Source organism: Ictidomys tridecemlineatus, chromosome 7 (assembly GCF_052094955.1).
Source record: "Ictidomys tridecemlineatus isolate mIctTri1 chromosome 7, mIctTri1.hap1, whole genome shotgun sequence".
Taxonomy (NCBI): Eukaryota; Metazoa; Chordata; class Mammalia; order Rodentia; family Sciuridae; genus Ictidomys; species Ictidomys tridecemlineatus.
The window spans coordinates 130,081,550-130,100,558 of record NC_135483.1 but is presented as its reverse complement, the minus strand read 5'-3'; positions in this window follow the sequence as shown (position 1 = coordinate 130,100,558).

Below are 19,009 nucleotides of genomic sequence, written 5' to 3'. Positions count from 1 at the left end.
ACAGGGTAGCATGTTGTAGTTTTCGTGTGATTTCAAACAATGACATCTCCTAGTTTGTGAGTGTGAGGGTTGGCAATTTGGACTGTGTTCTGTTGAGTGGTTCCTCTGGAGGTCACCTTTGGGCCACATGATTGGTCTAGACCAAGTGTCACTCACATGTCTGGGGTTAACAGGCTATCTGAAGTGTATTCGCCTCTGGGTGGCCACCTAATGGGTTGATTTGAGCTTATTTTCATGGTGATCCCATGGGTCTAGTGCAGCAGGAGTGCGTGAGCCTCAATGTGCAAGTGCTTTTCAAGTCTCTACATGTATCATGTTTGCTAGAGGTTGAACCAAGTCACAGAGTCAAATTCAGAATCAAGGAATGGCAGGAATTTTGCAATCTACCTTAGAGACCTTTTCAAGGTTATCTTTATGAAGCCTGCATGTCACTTGGGAAAATCCCTCTTCTTTCCTTAATAATCAATACTCAGAGTTGGGTGCAGTGAAGCATGTCTATAATCCATGTGGCTCAGGAGGCTGAAGCAGGAGGGTCGCAAGTTCAAAGCCAGCCTCAGCAATTTAGCGGGGCCTAAGCATCTCAGCAAGACCTTGTCTCTCAATAATATTAAAAAGGGCTGGAGATATGGCTCAGTGGTTAAGCACCCATGGGTTCAATCTCTGTTTAAAAAAAAAAAAATCAATACTCGGGCATGAATGCATTACATTCTGCCCAAGTTTGACCAGCCCACAGGGTGGGTGTCCTCTGTCCTCTGATGATCTAGTAAATGGCCATTTGCAAACAGCACACAAATGGGGGGAAATGGTTTAGGTTTCAGTAACAAGCATCCCATCCACTTGAGGGAAGCGGAAGTACAAGAAAAATGTAAAGAAATCTAAAGGGAAGAAATGGCAAGGTGGCCCATGACTTGTCTGGGAATGTTCATGCTTCAGAAGATTGTGAAGATAGTGTGTCACTGGGCCCCTGTCCTCACTTGGTCACAAAGCAGTGGTGCACACAATAAGTAGCTGCTCCCATCCAATAGCCCACAAGTGCTCCAGCTAGACAGTCCCATCAACTTCTTGTTCCCTTCCAATTGTCTCTTCACACTAAAACCATGTGCAGGTTGCCATCTGTCCATGCACTCACCCTATTGTATGGACAAATTGAAGATACTCTACTTTCTATAAAAAAAATATGAAAACTAAAGATAGGTCAGCAAGCTCTGATTCTTGAGGAAAGAATATTCCTGTGCGTTAAATATACAAGGAAGATGGGTTTTGTTTTGTTTTAAATACTAGGAATTGAACCCAGGGGTGCTTTACCACTGAGCCCTTTTTATTTTTATTTTTTTTGAGACAGGGTCTCACCAAGTTGCTTAGGGTTTCACTAAGTTGCTGAGGCTGGCCTCAAACTTGCAATCCTCCTGCCTCAGCCTCTCAATCACTTGGATTATAGGCATATGCCACTACCCCTGGCTTAAGAAAGATGTGTCTTTGTAGGAGGAAAAATATACCTTAAGATGCTATGATAAGAGAGTTTCATTCACCCATTCACACTACTCACTGAACCCTCACAGTCATCTGAGTTTTCTACTTGTGATAACTTGTAAGGTAGTATTCCAACTTGAATAACTTGTAAGGTTTTTACATCTTACTGAGCTCTGCATTTTAGGCAAAATGGGGAGGGTATCAATAAATATTTCATTGATGCAGGGATAGCTTGGATCAAGGTTCTGGGAGAGAATAAATACAAGGGAAGGAGATCGCCTTCATTTAGATAATATTTTGCCTCAGCCAAATGGCTAATTCGCAGCTAATCGTTGCATCTTAACCAGTGACAGCTGGAGCTCACGGCTTGCATTCTGCCTCGTCGTCTTTATTCCTTCTGGAAAGGCAGGAAGCAGAAGGGCTCCGCACACAGCAGTCACAGACATCATCAAAGACAAACCACTGACATGGAAACCCAACAAGCAGAGGCTTCCTAGTCCAAGGCTGGCTGTCGGGAGCCACATGCAAGTACACGCTACATAGCACCATCAAGGCCTTCCTCCTTGGTTCTTTGGGGGACCAGAATTGGGAAACAAGGCTTCCTCGGTTTTCCAATAAATGACCTATTTCAGTGAAATGGGGTGGGGATGGGGTTGCAGCCACGCGGCCAGCCAGTCAGTCGTAGCCAGGTCGGAGCGATGTTGGTATTTCATGCCAGTAATTCTGTCTAACAGAAACTCAGCCTGGCTTTTTTCCATTCCCTTTTAGCAAGATTGCAGTTGTAAATCAGCAAGAGTGTCCTGGAGACGGCTTCAGGTGGGTTGTCGGGAGCGGTGTGGAGGAAGAATCTTCAGAATAATTTAGAGTGTGAGTCCAGGAGGGAAGGTCAATTTTGCTATTTAGAACCAGAGCACTATGCCGAACTTGGCTTTGGAGAGATGCTTTAAATGTCAGTCTTGGAATTTGAATTTAGAATATGTAAAAAACACAATAACTCATACTTTTTACCCCTCGTGACAGCCCATGTTCTCATCTCTGACCTCTGAGCATCCTCTAAGTTGGAGAGGCAACTTTAGTAATAATTGACTATGGGATGATAAAAATCCCTTTTTTTTTTCATTCATAAGAACAGTTTATTTGTAGGTCCCCAGAGGAAAATAGGGTGGGTATTATTCTGACTTGAAGGGCAGTATGGACAAAAACTGGATTTTCAAGGAAAGTACAGGTTCCAGGCTTACTTGCCTTCTCTGGGCCTCTCCTTTTTCTCTAAAATCAAGAAGCAGTTATTCAGAAGAGCAAATACAAAATAACTTTGTATAGTATTAAGGCCAAGTTAGAAACTGTCTTAGTCCATTTTCTGTTTGCTATAATAGAATACCTGAAACTGGGTAACTTATAAAGAGGGTTTTCTGGAACATGGTTCTAGAAGTCCAAGAGCATGTTATCAGCATCTGCTTGGCTTCTGGCAAGGGCACCAAGCGGTTCCATGCGTGTCAGAAAGGCAGAAAGTGCAGGAGAAGAAGGGAACAGAGGAGCTGACCCACTTTACAACAACCAACACTCATAATCATGACCCCCTTGCTCAGGATCTACACAAATGCTTCCATGAGGGTAGAATCCCCGTGACCTAGCACACCACCTTGCCATACCATTATGTTGGCAATTACATTCCACATGGGGTTTCCCTGGGGCAAACCATATCCAAACCACAGCAGAAGCCTTGATGGAGGGAGATAAATGACCAAACTCCCTCAGCAGCAGCTACAGAAGCCTGCTGGAGTCGGCGTGCAGTGACTCACACCAGGGCTCCCTAACTTAAGCGCTTCCCCCTTTGGCCAAGCCCTCTGAGCTAAGGACCGGATTGATAGGAGGCATGAATAAAATAGAGCATGGAATGTTGGATCTATCCACTTCCCAAAGCTCTGGTCTGTCTACACTGCAATCTCTGCTAGATCTTCCTAAACCCCATCGGTTATGGATACAAGAAAGACTCAGTAAACATTCCTCAATGGAAAGACTAGAAGAGAAATCTGTGGCCTCATTGATTAGAAACAACCCATGGAAATAGCAGAGGTCTCAGGCTTTCCTGCAACTCCTTGCCTGACGCTCCTACTATGGGCCTGGCCCTGTATCCTCACCTGTATTTACTTCTCCCTAGGTGCCCATGAATGCTTCTTTTCAGTAGGTCATTATTGACTCACTCCAAGGACCTGCCCCCACCAAAATACCACCATGATTTCTGCTACATGCGCTCTCAAAACCTTCCATTCTCTGAAAACTTAGGAACTTAGAGAGGAAGAACATGCACCCTGAGGAACAAACAAAACAAAACAAAACAACCTAAAATGCAAAATCTTTCTATAATGTCCTCCTTTTCTTTTTTTTTTTTTTTCTTTTGTTTTTCCTTTGGTGCCAGATATCGAACTCAGGGGCATTTAACCACCGAGGCACATCCCCAGCCCTTTTTTATTTTTTATTTTGAGACAAGGTCTCACTAAGTTGCTGAGGCTGGCTTTGAACTCACAATCCTCCTGCCTCGGCCTCTGGAGTTGCCTGGATTACAGGCTTGCGCCACCACACCCAGCCATGGCCTCATTCTTGACCCATCTCATACTAGTTTCTTCCCACCAGAAGCCATTGGGAAAGAGACAGCCCAAGTAATATTTAGCTCTGATACACTGTTTGCTTTAATTATTAACATTTGGCAGCCAACAGAACCAGCAGCACTTCCTCCAGACACTTGAGAAAGCGAAAGGAACAGCTCGCGCCTCGGCCTTCCTAAGATGTTTGAGCAGTCGTGTTGGATGGGCACGTGCAGGCTTCACACATACCAGCAAACACTCCAAGTGTGCTAAAGGATTCATTTACTCTACAAATATTTATTGAGCTGGCACCATCTAGATGCTGGGAATACATCAGCCAACAAAACAGACAAGAATCCTGGTTCTTATGGAGCTTATACTCTAGTGGGAGGTGGAGAAGACCAAGATTTAAAAAAACAAGGAAATTATGTGGTTTGCAAGGAAGTAATCACACAAAAATGTAGCAGGGTAAGAGGAATGGGGAGAGGGTTCTATTTTACATGGTGGGTCATTAAGAAGCTAACATTTAAGCAACATCTTGAAGAGGAAAAAGTGAGCCAAACAGATATCTGGAAAATGGTACTACAGAGAGCATAGCCTGTGCAAAGGCCCTGAGGTGGAAACACACCTGGAACATAAGGAAGCATGAATGTTGGGTCTGGAAAGGAGTTGAGGGTAGTAGGGGAAAGGAGACTTTAGAGGAAACAGTAGGCAGACAGATCGGACCTCACAGACTCAGCTATAAAGTTTGCATTCTTTTAGAGAAGCTTGGTACAGAGGGACCTGATCTGACCTAGGGTTTAACAGGATTCCACTTGCTTTCTGGGCGGTGGGTTTCATTACATGCTCAGATGAGATCACAGAGACAGGCCATTTGTACTGAAAAAAAAAATCACTGCACTTTTCCCTACAAGTTCAGGATTGTTATGCTGGGAAACTCATGCACCAGCATCCTCCAATGAATGGAGCTCTGCCATGGTCCTGTCACGACTCCCTGTCCTCTGGAAGCAAAGTCCCATTATGTTCCACTCCAGCATCACAGAGTTGGAGAGAGAAAAGGAAGTCTCCTCCTCCCCTGGTTGCAGACTTCCCAGTAATTCAGACTCCACCTAGCAAGATCCATTAGAGCTAATTAACGGCCCTCTTTTCAGTAGGTGTCTCTTCACTATGATTAATTCTGGGTCAGAGACAGAAAGCTTGTTCCATTATGGTTCTTTTTAAAAATTATTATTCTTCAGGCTTCTAATACTGGCATGAACTGCGGGTGAATTTCTGAAGTCATGTTCCTTAGCTGTCACAACTAGTAATAGAAAAATTCAATTTATAAAGAATTAGGGGAGGCAGGAGAGGCACGCTCTTCGGTCTAGAACAAAGGAGATCAATCCTGACACAATGGCAGCATGACATTTGTGGACTTTGAAGATTCTAGCCTTCCTCTTCATTAATTAGAGAGAATCAAGAGTTCTGGTGGTTAATTATTTGCAGAAATTGCACTCTGCAAAAGCAGATGCCAACTCATTCCAGCCGCCGCCAGCTGCAGTTCTGCATGATAATTAAACTATGTGTCAGTCCTCAGCTTGGTCTGGGTTGGCAAGTAAACTCTCCACATGGACATCACCACTGGCCAGGCCACCATCGGGTTTAGGCATGGCCATGGGACTTCCTAGCACAGAGATCTCTGAATGGATTGCCCTGGACAGGGAGCACTTTAAAAATCCAAGCAAGAAACATAAGATCAAGGTCACCTACAATCTGCCATCACAAGGTCTATGTTCCCTGGGTAGAGGGTATTCACCTGTCATGTCAGCTGAACCTCTTGAGCTATTGTTACAGGGTAAAGTGATTGATTATCCTAAAAAGCAACTTTGCTTTTAATATGTATGCATTTATATTGTGTATATATGTATGTATTATATTACACAGAGCTACATCCCGGCCCTTTTTATTTTTGAAAAGTTTGAGACAAGGTCTCCTTAAGTTGGTTAGGGCCTCGCCAAGTTGCTGAGGCTGGCCAGGAACTTGCAATCTTCCTGCCTCAGCCTCCTGAGTCATGAGGATTATAGGTGTGTGCCACAGTACCGGGCTTATTTTTAATTTTTTTAAATGCACAATAGAGACTCATTGGATCAAAGTTAAGTAATATATAAGCTTATAAAGTAAAAAATGCAGGTTTCTCTGGCCCCCTATCCATCCCACACTCCTGAGGTCCTGTGGAAGGTTTGAGGCATGGCGGGGTGGGGGTGGGGTTCCAGACTCTTCCCAGTCTGCAGGTTGCAGTGTTTGGATACTTTTCTGACCAGGCAGATATTGACTCTAAACATGACACCTCAACATCCTCGCTACTTTTCTTTACCCACAAGAACCTCTACTCTCTGTATCTTGTCTGCTTCCCCAAGATTGAGCAGCAGATTTAATATCAGACTCCAACCCCAGTTTAGGAGTCTTGTCATAGGATCTGACTGCATGACCTGGCAGAGGAATTGCAGGGACAGTGGCATCTATTCGTATGACCTTGATGTTTGTACGCAGGCAACCAGAGATCAATTCACAACACCACGTGGTGTTAGCAAGGCATCTGCAACTAACTATACCGAGCCCAATCTCCAATCCAACCAGATGCTGCAGGACTGGACACGGAAAAGCTTGAGCATTGTAAAAAGCGTCAGTACCATTGAAGTGAGCAGATGCCTGCAGTCTGCTCCCACCTTCTGGGAAGGGAAACAGAGTGCAGGGGTGCCCTTCCAGAAATAGAAATGCTGGGGGGCTAAGCCTGGGGCCTTGTTTATGATAGGTAAGGCAACAGACAGTGTGCAGTCCTCCACCTGCCCTCCTGGGCATCAGTTTCTTGGGGGAATTGATCCACACAACTTTATTGCAAAAGCTGGACAGACGGTGGGGAAGAGGGGAACAGGGGAGAGGCGGTGGGGGGGGGCGGGGGGTGATTGGCATTCAGAAGCCATGGGCAATGAGGAGAATGCCTGCCTTACAGGTCCTCCCCTAAATACCAGGACTGCCTGGGGTGTTTTGACATTTGCTGGCATAAAGACCTTTGGGTTGTTTCACAGTCCATTTATCTAAAGTATTTAAAACTCTCTCCAAAGACAGGCTAAGGTTACAATATTAGTCTGGCTGATCTCAGGCCCCTCTCAGGTTACCAAGGTCATTCTGACCACTTCGAGGACACCCAGCTCTAAATAGCAGTCAGCAAATTTCATGCACATCTTGATCATGTTATTCGTTACACCATCTGCCAGATTGGACCATGTCTCTGGCCAGAGGGTCATCTCCCTGAGGGCAGGGGGTGTAGTAAGCGTTTGAGTTTGAGTGCAGCCAGCACCTAGCTGAAAGGGGCCAGCTCTGTTCCATTGCACCTTTGTTGCATTGTATCCGTTTGTCGTGGGTTTTTTTTTTTTTGTTTTGTTTTTTTTTTTTGGTGGTGGTGGTGCTGATTGTGGTGGCTGTTTCTATGAACATAATTTGAGCAGGATGCGATGGCTAGTTTCATGTCAACTCGAGCAGGCTGTAGTATCCAGTTATTTCATCAAAAGCACCTAGCTATTTCTTTGAAGGCACTTTGTAAATGTTAGCAGCAGTTACAATCATTTGGCTTTAAATTAAGATTACCCTTGATAATGCAGGTGGCCCTCATTCAATCAGTTAAAGGCCTTTTAAGCAAAAACAGTTTTCCCAGAGACAAAGAAATTCTGACTCAAGACCACAGCATCAGCTCCTGCCTGAAGGTCCCGACTGCCTGCCTCCCTATAGATTTCAGATTTGCCAGTCCCTGCAATTAGGTGATCCAATAAATACAATAAAACCTATCTATTTATCGAATCTCATTGCTTCTGTTTCTCTGGAGAAGCTTGATGTGATACACATACACCCATGTAAATCAAATCATTTGTTCAGTTGGTTCCACACTTATTTTCCGAGTGCCTCCCACATGCCAGGTGTAGTGCTAAGTGCTGGGAATAGGAAGAGACGGTCCCCAATCTAAAAAGTAGTAGGAGTAAGTTCAGGGCAGTGCCTGAGATGTCCTAGAGAAACAAGCCCAGCCTCACATTGGGAGAACTGGGCTCAAACAGTGAGTCACCTGTGCTGCCTCCTCCAGGGACTGGCATGGAGCCAAGAGGAATACGACCCATTTGCCAGGGCACCCAGGCTTTATGGTGCCAAAAAAGCAAAGAGACAAAGCTGTAGAGGGAGATGGGGTTAAGTGCACTTGAGGTTGAAGAGGCCTTCTTCCCGACAAGTGACCATTCCCAAGACTTCCCCTTCCTGGGGTGGTGGCATGACTTCAGCGGGGCATAAACCCCACTCCCTTTCCAGGAAGACCTCGTGATGTCTCACCAGTCCGGAAGCTTCAGGGAAGGCCTGACTTTGGACTGACATTGAACCTTAAACACTTCAACCTCCTGGAGCAGAGCGTGAGAGGAGGAACCTTTGCACTTTTAAATCAGCTTTCAAATGGAATGTTATCTGCTGTATGAAAGTTTCATTTGAAAAGAAATAAGAGAAAGCAGTATAAAAACAAGACCAGCCAAGCCTGTCATCCCAGTAGCTCAGGAGGCTGAGGCAGGAAGATGGAAAGTTCAAAGCCAGCCTCAGCAAAAGTGAGGTGCTAAGCAACTCAGTGAGACCCTGTCTCTAAATAAAATACAACATAGGGTTGGAGATGTGGCTCAGTGGCCCAGCACCTCCACCCTCACCTCCACCACCTCCCCCCCAAAAAAATTCCAGCTTAAAAATTGAAAGAGAAGCTAGAGGTCTATTAGTTTTCCTTTCATATAAGCTAATTGTTATAGGCCCCACCTGGCAGCCCAGATGGCTGTCACCAGGGCTCTATTCCTGAGCAAGAACACATCCACACCTTTCCTTCTCCCTCAGGAGGACAGTGGCAAAAAGATCATATCAGGCTCAAACTAGGCACCACTGTTTCAATGAGAAGCTGAGAATTCAAGCAGAATTGAGTGAGTCCATATAGCATCACTGATAAATGGGAAATAAAGTTCAGTTTCTTCAGAGACACTTGACTGTCATCTGCCATAATATGGTCTTAACACATGAATCTATGATGATGAGTATGCTTTAAAGATGGCCCTCCAGAGGGAGTTGCAAGGCACAACCATTCTTGTGGGTATTGGAACCATTTAGACATCCAGTTTGAGCCAGGTGCAGTGGCTCACACCTAAAATCCCAGTGATTCAGGAGGCTGAGGCAGGAGGAATGCAATTTCAAAGCCAGCCTCAACAACTTAGTGAGACCCTAAGCAACTCAGCGAGACTGTCTCAAAATAAAACATAAAAAAATGACTGGGGATATAGCTCAGTGGTTGAGTGCCCCTGGGTTCAGTCCCTGGTACAAAAAAAAAAAAAAAAAAAGATTTCCAGTTTGAAGCTCTGGGATTGCCTCCTCTCAATTTCCTTTATTTCAAAAAGCTGGTGTGTTTGGGGGTTTGTCTGTCACTAAGGTGGTTCTAACCCTGTGAAACTGTCTCCAGCTTCCTAGGGACCATTGTGCACATTACAACTCTGTATTAGTGATAGCTCCAATCAGACTCTTTTGGAATCCCACCAATAGTCCAGCCACCTAATAAACACTACTATGTACTGGGTTATTGAAAGGCAGGCAGCTTTTACAGTCACATTTGAATGAATGTTGAAACCAAGTGTTTCCACCAGAGCCCAGAGTTCCAGGAGTTTAAGCTAGGTGATCCGATTTAGGCAAAAGTGAGCTCATAATTATATCAACTTAATACTTTACAGCACTTTAGTTTATGGAGTCCATACCATATGCTTCATTTGCTCTTTAAAACCACTCTATGAATCATTCATAATATGTGAATTGTACAGCAAAAAAAATAAAAATAAAAACAATGCTCAAAAAGAGTTCATAAGCACCACTCAGAGCAGCTTGACTGGCTTCATACACAACCCAAGCTTTTCCTCACTGTGCCACGGGCATCTTCAAACCTCCCAAGGCTGCTCTAGACTGAGCTTGATTTCACACAGATGCCATCTGCAGGCCCAGGTCTGTCCCCAAAGGAAGCTCCATCCCCACAGCTTTCCTTCAGGGATTCTCCCAGAAATCATAAGCTCCATGGAGACAGACATCTAGCAACATGTGGTGAAAGTAGTCGAGTTTTCCAGGTCTCACTCTCGCCTCTATCTTCCTAGTTGGGTTATTTACCAGGAAATCTCAATCAACTTCATTTCTCCACTGAGATAGAGCCAGCTGACTTTAATGGAGGCATATCAGCCAGGAGAGACACCTAGGATGATGCCCGGCCAGCCAGGCAGCCTGGATCCTTCAAGGGCTCATCTGAGTCATGCCAACCCCTGCCCCCCATAGCTTCTCTGGTTGTGGACTGGCCACATAGATATCATCATCCTTCAGGAGCCTCAGTGCTGAAGACACAGACCCAGAGTGACTCCGAGATAGTCTCTCAGTCCATTTCATGTTGTTATAATGACACTTTATAAAACAAAGAGGTCAGTTTGGACTCACGGTTTTGGAGGCTCAAAGTTCACATTCAGGCAAAGGCCATGGGGGATGGCACCCCGCAGCAGCAGAGGGTATGAGAGCAGCAAGTGAGTGGTGTGTGGAAGAGAGTCTGAGGGGAAGTGCCAGGCCCCCGTTATAACAACTGCCTCGTGCAGAGCTAATCCAATCCAGGAATTCACCTACCCACATGCAGGAGAAGGGCATTCATTCTCCCAAGGTGGGGGCCCCGTGGCCTAATCACCTCCCACTCGACCACACTTCTTAAAGGCTCCTCCAACTCTCAGTACCTCACAGAGGACCAAGCACATGACCTTGTGGGACAGAAACTGAACCCAAACCACAGCACTCAGCCTGGCTTCTGCCACCATTATCCTTCTGAAAGAGGGGAAAGGGGTACTCCTTTTGTCCCTGCTCTAGCTGTCCAGTACATGCCTATTTGTGTCCTTTGGGAGAGGAGGATGCCTAGTGCAGCTTCCAGAAAAATCCAACTCTGAGGTTTCTGGGTTCCTTTCTTAGAGCACAACAAGGCTTCCACCATCAAGCCCCACCCTCTCTCTCCATGAGTCTTGATAATCAAGGACTCTCACCTGTATTGGCTGCTAGACCCTTTTAGCCCTTTATTCCTGGTGTCATGGGCTTGTTAGAAAGAGGAATTGATGGGTGTTGCCCCCTTGGCAAAACGCCTTCTCTCTCTCCAAACTCAGAAGCTGCTTGGGTGCTATGAGCAGTCCCCAGGAAGGACTTTTTTTCTGCGGCCTCTTGAAGGAACTGCTGCAAAGGATTAGCCATGCTCTTAACAAGTGGTCAGATGTGTGCTAATGGGTCCACACACCATTTCTGAGCACTACTATGAATAGACAACAGGGAGACAAACCGCTCACGACTAAGGTGATTTGAAATGATTATGCAATTCCTGCATCATAAGGTTACTAAGAACCTTAGAGGAGACAATGTTCCTAAAGTGCTTGATGCACAGCGGTTGCACAATGAGTTCTACTTTCCAGGCGCAGTGGTGCATGCCTATAATCCCAGCAGCTCGGGAGGCTGAAGCAGGAGGATGGGAAGTTCAAAGTCAGCCTCAGCCACTTTCTTAGTGAAGCTCTAAGAAACTCAGTGAGAACCCCATCTCAAAATAAAAAGGGATGGAGATGTAGTTCACTGGTTAAGTGCCCTTGAGTTCAATCCCTGGGACCAAAAAACAACAACAAAAATCAAACAACAAAACTGAGTTAGAGGGTCATGTGGCATACATCATAAATGTGCAGTGACCAAAAGCAGACGCCCCCTGAAGACAGACTCTGGGGTTTGTGTCTTGCTTTCCCACATGTATAATGTGCCTGGTGATAACAGCACTTTCCTCATAGGAGCTCTGGAAGGATCAAGGGAATTCTTCATTGCGTGTGGAGCACACACAGAAGTGACAGTTAACCAGCGTTTTCATGCTGCTGTTTCCCCATCTCTGTATCTGCCTGCATCATGATGCTTTCAGCAGCTCATTCCTTGACTTATTTTTTTACAATATTCTGTGTCATCAGGAAAATATAATATGATTCTACTTTGCAGAATTATAATTTTTCAGGGCACTAATAGGTATTCTGTGAGGGGAAACCAGTTCAGTCGTGGAAGATCTATGTGAGGGCTTAGTGATATTAAACAGGTGTTTTTACTGCAGGATTTCACAGAACATTTAATATATTGAACATGCTCCAGGCAGAAACTTAAATCCCCCAAAGACCCACTCCTAGGATCAATGTCATCAGGACACACTTTGGGGAATGCTGGTCTTGGATATGGTAAAAAAAAATCATTTGAATCCAAGTCGAGGAGTCGTTCTGGCTGATCAGGGAAGTGTGTCGGTGTGCAAGGCAGGGACATGCAAGATGGCTGTTAGTGCTGTTGGGAGTGTCAGAAAGTAAAGAATGAGGAAAGCCAGTCTGGGAAGAGCTTAGCAGGACTTTCCTGGGAAGACAAAAGTTATGTTGCTGTGGTTAGCAATAAACCAGACTGGAGCTCGCACACGTGAAAAAATAAAGGTGGAGTGAAGAGGCTGCTGCTAAGGGTCTTTCACGACTTCCTTCCTCCCAGCACTGATGCCACCTCTTATTGAACACATGGCACGTTGCAGGCACCACCCCAGATGCAGCACTCCAGGGTGCCAGAGCTCCACAACTGGAGCCTGGCAGATGGGTGAATTTTGAGCTGAGTCTTGAAAGAGGCATGTTACATCAGGCAGAGATGAAAGGAAGGGCCTTCCAGAGATAAAGGATGGTGAGCAGAAGGGAGGCAACACTAAGCGGGCATGGGGGACAGGTGAACTATGAATCTGGTGAGGGTGGCAGGGACAGTTTGAGTTAGGGCTGGAGGGTCTTGTCTAGGCAAGTTTGTGGACACTCCTGAAGGCCACACCCACACTCTGTTCATTCATTCAGTAAATATTTAATGAGCTCCTACTGCATGCCAGAAGCTCTACTGGATACTTGGATACAGAACGGTGACAAAATAGACTGCTGTTTTCATTCTGAGAGTTTATGACCCTAGTGTGGAGAGAAACGATCAACAAACAGGTAAATACGATATCAGGTAGCAATGAGCTCTAGAACACAGGCATGAAAAATGGGTTGAATGTGGTGCTATTTTAGATGGGGGCCAGGGATGGCTAGAAGGGAATGACACCAAACAGAAATCTGGATGAATTCCTGGATGAAATGAGGGCCTTGGGCAAGCAAACAAGCAGAAGGGTCAAGTGGGGTCTGTGCAAGAACCTGAGGCAGTGGGGGGTCCTGGAGCAAGGAGGTGGGCGTGGCCAGCATGGGGTGCCCCCCCCCCAGGGTGTGAAGGAGAGGATAGGAAGGAAGTGAGAGAGGCCACAGTGTGGGAACTTGGGTGTTACTCTAGTGTAATGGGAATTCAGGCTTTCGTTCCCTGACAAAGATGATGGAGTGATACAGTATGAACTGTTGTTTCAGCATAGTGGTTCATTAACCCTGGAGGTAGAAAGAAACTCTACATTGAGGCATGGTACTTAACAGGGATATTCTGGCTGAAGTTGGGATGGGAGTTCAGAACCCCAACCACTTGTATCCTCCTGCCTTCTCAGATAGCACCTGGGGGACCCCAGGGGAACTCTTAAGCTCTTGGCTGGTGCAGGTGTGTAGGATGGCAACAAGTTATAAACACCAGAGGCAGAACAAGAGATCAGGGCTTTTCCAATAACCCAGGGAAGTTTAACCTTAATCCTGAGGGTTTAAGCTAAGAGGAGAGGGAGTAGAGTACAGGAGATGAAGGAAATCTTGTTCTATCCCAATTATTTCTATAAGCTAATGTGCACAACAATAAGACACTGTGCACGACAATGAGAAATACACGTAATCCATGCCAAAGAGGTGACGGTCATTGGGATCCGGGCTTTGGGGAAGATGGATTCATTAGGATGAGTCATCCACATGGTAATGAGGAAAGCTGAAGACTAATTCTATGTGATGGGAGTATATTGTCAGATGGTTGGACTGGATTCTTTTCTTCTTTTACCACACAGGGCACATATTAAATATTATGCCTCAGGTTTAATTGAACTATCTTCCTCTCACTCTTCCAGCCTCATTGGCCTCCTTTCTTGGAGCATGAGCATGGTCCTGTCTTAGGTCCTTTGAACCTGCTGTCTTTCGGCCTTGAACCTTCACTTCAGGTAACCATCTGGCTGAGACGTCATTGCCTTCTGGTCTGCACTGTAATACCACCTCTCAGCGAGGGCTTTAGCAGCCACTCCACCTCCTTGACGGTTCCTACCTCCCTATTCTGCTTTGTTTCTTTTCCCCTTAACACTTTTATTACCTAAAGTGAAGTATATTTTACTTTTCAAATTTTATTGTCTGTCTCCCCGCCTCAGGTTATAAGCTACATTCCTGCCACCTGCAACAGTGCCAGGTGTGGTGGGGTCCCATAGAAATGGACAGAATAACTGAAGGACATTTCATTGTAAAGCAGTTGTCACAAGACCTAGGGACAGTTAAAAAAAATTGAATATAGAGGATTTGTTTTAAGCAACAAAGCACATAAATTGTGGGTGGTATGGTGACTTGTAAACAATTATTTATAACTTGATCTGTTAAAAATAACACACAAGAAAATATGCCAAACAAGAGGTATGTTACACGCATGAGGGTGTAAGAATTCATCTGAGACTTCTTCTTTTGAAACTCCAGATACCTCCCGTGCTTTGCATGGGTGATGAATGAATCTGGTTGACATTGAACTCTCTTTGTCTTTTGCTATTTCTTCAGGGAGCTCTGAAATGATAACCTACATTCACAGCTCGCTGCAGGGTTGTCACTGTACTTACCAGCAGCCTCCAGGCAACAGATGGGTTATGTTCTTAAAACTCATTTTTAGTTCAACACATTATCTTATACAATCTGCATAATAAATGAGAGAGAGAGTTTTTCAGGCTGGGCCACAAAAGTGAACTTCAGAATAATGAAACTGAAGATAAATTTAAGATAAATCTAAGATCAAAACTATAGAAAAGAATATTTAATATCCTGAATTATGAATATCAAACAAAATATAAATTGAATTGGAAGATGTATTTTTACCTACCTTGGTGACCATGCTTCAGAGAAGCATTTGAAGATAGTGAAGGGAAACTTCAGATTTTCCAAGAAAAGCCAGAAGTCTGGGTTGTAATTTGGTGACTCTTACCCCAGTTCTTTCCCTCTCTTGACCTGTCTTTGATCTCTTCTTTGCCATTCCCCTTCTCCTTTGCTTGCTACATACTTCTTAACTTACCTCTGCCTTCTCTCTCTCACTTGATGCTTCTTCTACAACTTTCTTGAGCTCTGTGGCCATTGTAAAATTTTCTCTCATTTTTACTTTATATATCTGTATGTCTCTATATCTATCTATCTATCTATCTATCTATCTATCTATCTATCTATCTATCTATCTATCTATCTATCTATCTATCGCCAGGAATTGAACCCAGGGCACTTGACCAGTGAGCCACATCCCCAGCCCTTTATATTTTTATTTTGAGATAGGGTCTCATTAAGTTGCTCAGGGCCTTGCTAAGTTGCTGAGGCTGGCTTTGAATTGGCAATCCTACTGTCTCAGCCCCCCAAGTTGCCTGGATTATAGGTGAGCGTCTGCGCCCGACATCTTGACTTCTTTTTTTTTTTAACTTAAAATAGAAAAAGGATCACAGGGAGAGAACCTGAAAAGACCACCTGTTTAGCTGCTCCTCTTTGGAAGGATGCAGTTTCTCCTGTGGATTTCCTATAAGAGAGGAAAGAATCCCATGTCATACGAGGATATCAGAAATTGTGGCAAATGCAATAGTTCTCGTGTTTGTTTTGTTTTTGTCTGCTTAAATTTTTTAAAAGTAACATTATAAATAATCTTGAAGACTTAGACCAGGGAATTTGATCAATTTAAGTACAAAGATATATTTTACACAGAATAAATGAGGCAACGCACTATCATATTATGTTATGAGTTCAACTCGGCTTAGGAATGTGAGCTAAAGATTTCCTACGTCCACATTGTTTCAGATATAATAGAGAGAAAACTGCTTAGAGACAGGAGACGTCCTTCTCCTATCATCTGGGTGAGTCACAGAGCCAGCCTCTCAGGACTCCACTTCCTCATCTTTCAAATGTGGACAATAATATCCCTGTTCTTCCAACATCATTACACTTAAGAAGAACAAACAGCATCACAGAAATGAAGTTGTTCTTAAGACTTAAAAGCCCTAGACACTATGGTATTGTAAATTATCAAAATTCTGGACAGCTTTGCAATGTTCTGATAACCTGAATAACTGGGGAAATCTCCATCCTCTGACCTCACCTAGGAAAGTCCCAGGGTTGAAGCAAGTAAGGTAGAAATCACTCAGCATCTGATATTTGTTTTGGAATCATTATCAATAACATAAGTAGGCAGCTTAAATCTTAAGAGCTCCAAAGGTGTATTTGCATAAGGAGAGGCAGAAAGAACAAATACTGTGTTGAGTGAATGCTGCATTTCATAGCTACCTTTTTTTTTTCTTTTTTTCCCTACAGCCTGGGCTAGACCTTGTGCATTTTAGAACTAGGAAGAGGGAACATGCATTTAGAGCATGACCCAGATCAAAATCTTCCCCAGCTAACTGCAGAATAAGGAAACTCTCTCCCCCTGGGGCCTGACTCAGGTCTCTGAAATGCATACCTGCCTATAAATAACAGGCGCATTCATCACTATGACTATTTTTCTCCATCTGGGTTATATGGGGATTTAAGTTCACTCTGGGTGAATAGTGGATGTCCTTGTAGAATACATGCTAGGACGTGAGAGAGCTTCATGAGGGACATCAACTACTGGGGCCATTTCCCTTCCTCTCCAGAGACCAGTAAGGGTGCAGTATTTTTTTCTCTGAGACCCACTCACCTAACCTGGCAGAGGGTTTCAGCTCTCTTTCCAGAGGCAAACCTGGGGCACACACAGGGGATACTGTCTGTTGTTTTAAAGGATTAGTCACAGAGAATAGGAGCCTGCCATTGTCATCCAGGGCAAGAGATACTATAACTAAAGGAGCCATTTTCCCTCTCTGGGCCTCTATCTAGTCCATTAAAAAAGAGGAAACTTTTCCAGCTCAAAAATGTCAAGAGCCAAGCACTGCCTGGCCATCTACTACACATCTCTCCAGGTGGGTCTTGATAGAAAACTCAGTCTGAGTAGGCCAGTTAGAACCCTCAGGCCAATTTTGCACACCTTTTACAATTTTATTGCAAATCTAAAAATCAGGGGAAAAAAAGTACATGTATAAAGGCATGAATTGGTGTGAACATACTCTATATACAAAGGTGTGAAAAATTGTACTCTGTATGTGTAATAAGAATTGTAATGCATTCTGCTGTCGTGTATTAAAAAAAACCTAAAATAAATAAATAAACAAACAAACAAACAAACAAATAAATACCAGGAAAAATACAGAATAAAGTTGATTTCTGGCTGTCCTTGAAAAATCAAAGTTCTGGCACTTTAGAACCAAATTCTGATGTGCTGGAAGTTAGAGATGGGTGGTGTGTCTATGCCCTTTGGATGAAGCATGTTTCAGTTTGCCTCAGTCGAAGTACCACTTCCTATTGCCACCTACACCTAGTCTACTTCATGGTATCCTCCTGCCCTGCAGGCATCAGAAATAGCAATCCTTGCCTTCATTTCTCTCCTGAACCCAGATATATTAATCTGCCTTTTAAGTACTTTTTCTGAATGGAAGCTTTCTGCAGAGCAAGAAGCTGGCATGTAGCATGTGCGCAGAACGTTGCCCTCCAGACAGGAGCTCTCCGAGTCCTGTGAGGAGGGGCCGGGAGCCAAGGAATATCTTTATATAGATGAAGGACAAGGCAGAGCAGCTCTATCCAATAGAAATACGAGGCATGAAATGAACTAACAACACAACTGAAATTTTTCTAGAAGTCGCATTATAAGGAAGTAAAAAGAAACAGGTGAAATATTTAATTGCACTTACTCAAAATATTTTCATTTCATAATTAATCAGTTTTTAAAAATCACTTAGGAGCTACTTTACATTCTTTTGTATCACATTAAGTCTTTAAAATCCAGCATTTATTTTATCCTTCTGTGCATGGACATTTGCACTAGCCACCTGTCATGGGCTCAACAGCTCTGTGGGGGAGGGACTCCCCTCTTGGACACACAGAAGTACCAACTCCAGGAATTGTTGATCAATTTACTACTTTTGCCTAGATTCTCACTAGCTACTCTGTGGAATTCAGAAGAGAACCACATTTATTGAGGGCTTACTGTGTGCTATATATAAGAACAATTTGTTTTATTTTAGTTTTGAACGTCCCACTAAAACGTAGAGTAGAGGGTAAATCCATTGAAATGGACCCTAGATACTACCCCCAGTGGTCTCCTACTGTGGTATTTCCTGGGCATTCCTTGGTCTCAGTTTTCTCATCTCTAAAATTAATAATAATTGTATCTATCTTAAGAGGCTTTTGTGAAATTTATGGAAATGTTCTCATAAACTATAAGTAACTATACAGATTTAATAAAAAGAAAAACAGCACATATCATTGAATGTCAGCATCTGGGCAAAGCATTTTGCACATACATCTGTTTTAATCCTTATAACAGCTTTGCCAAATAGTGTTCTAATCCAGATTTTAATGGGAAAGAAACTGAGGCTTATGGAATTAAGTATTTTGTGTAGTCACACAGGTGGTGATTGGCAAAGCCAATCAGGGCTTTGAAAGCAGGTTGTGAAATCATGGCAAAGAGAGAGGGAGAGTGAGCAAATCTTATCTTTCAATTTCTGAGATGTTTGGGTAAGTGTTTTTAAAGATGAAGAAACTGAGGATATATGATTCCTTATCTATAGGTCACACATGTACCAAACTAATGGCCAGCTAACTGCAGAATTGGACATTCTCTAGTATTGTCATTTTGAT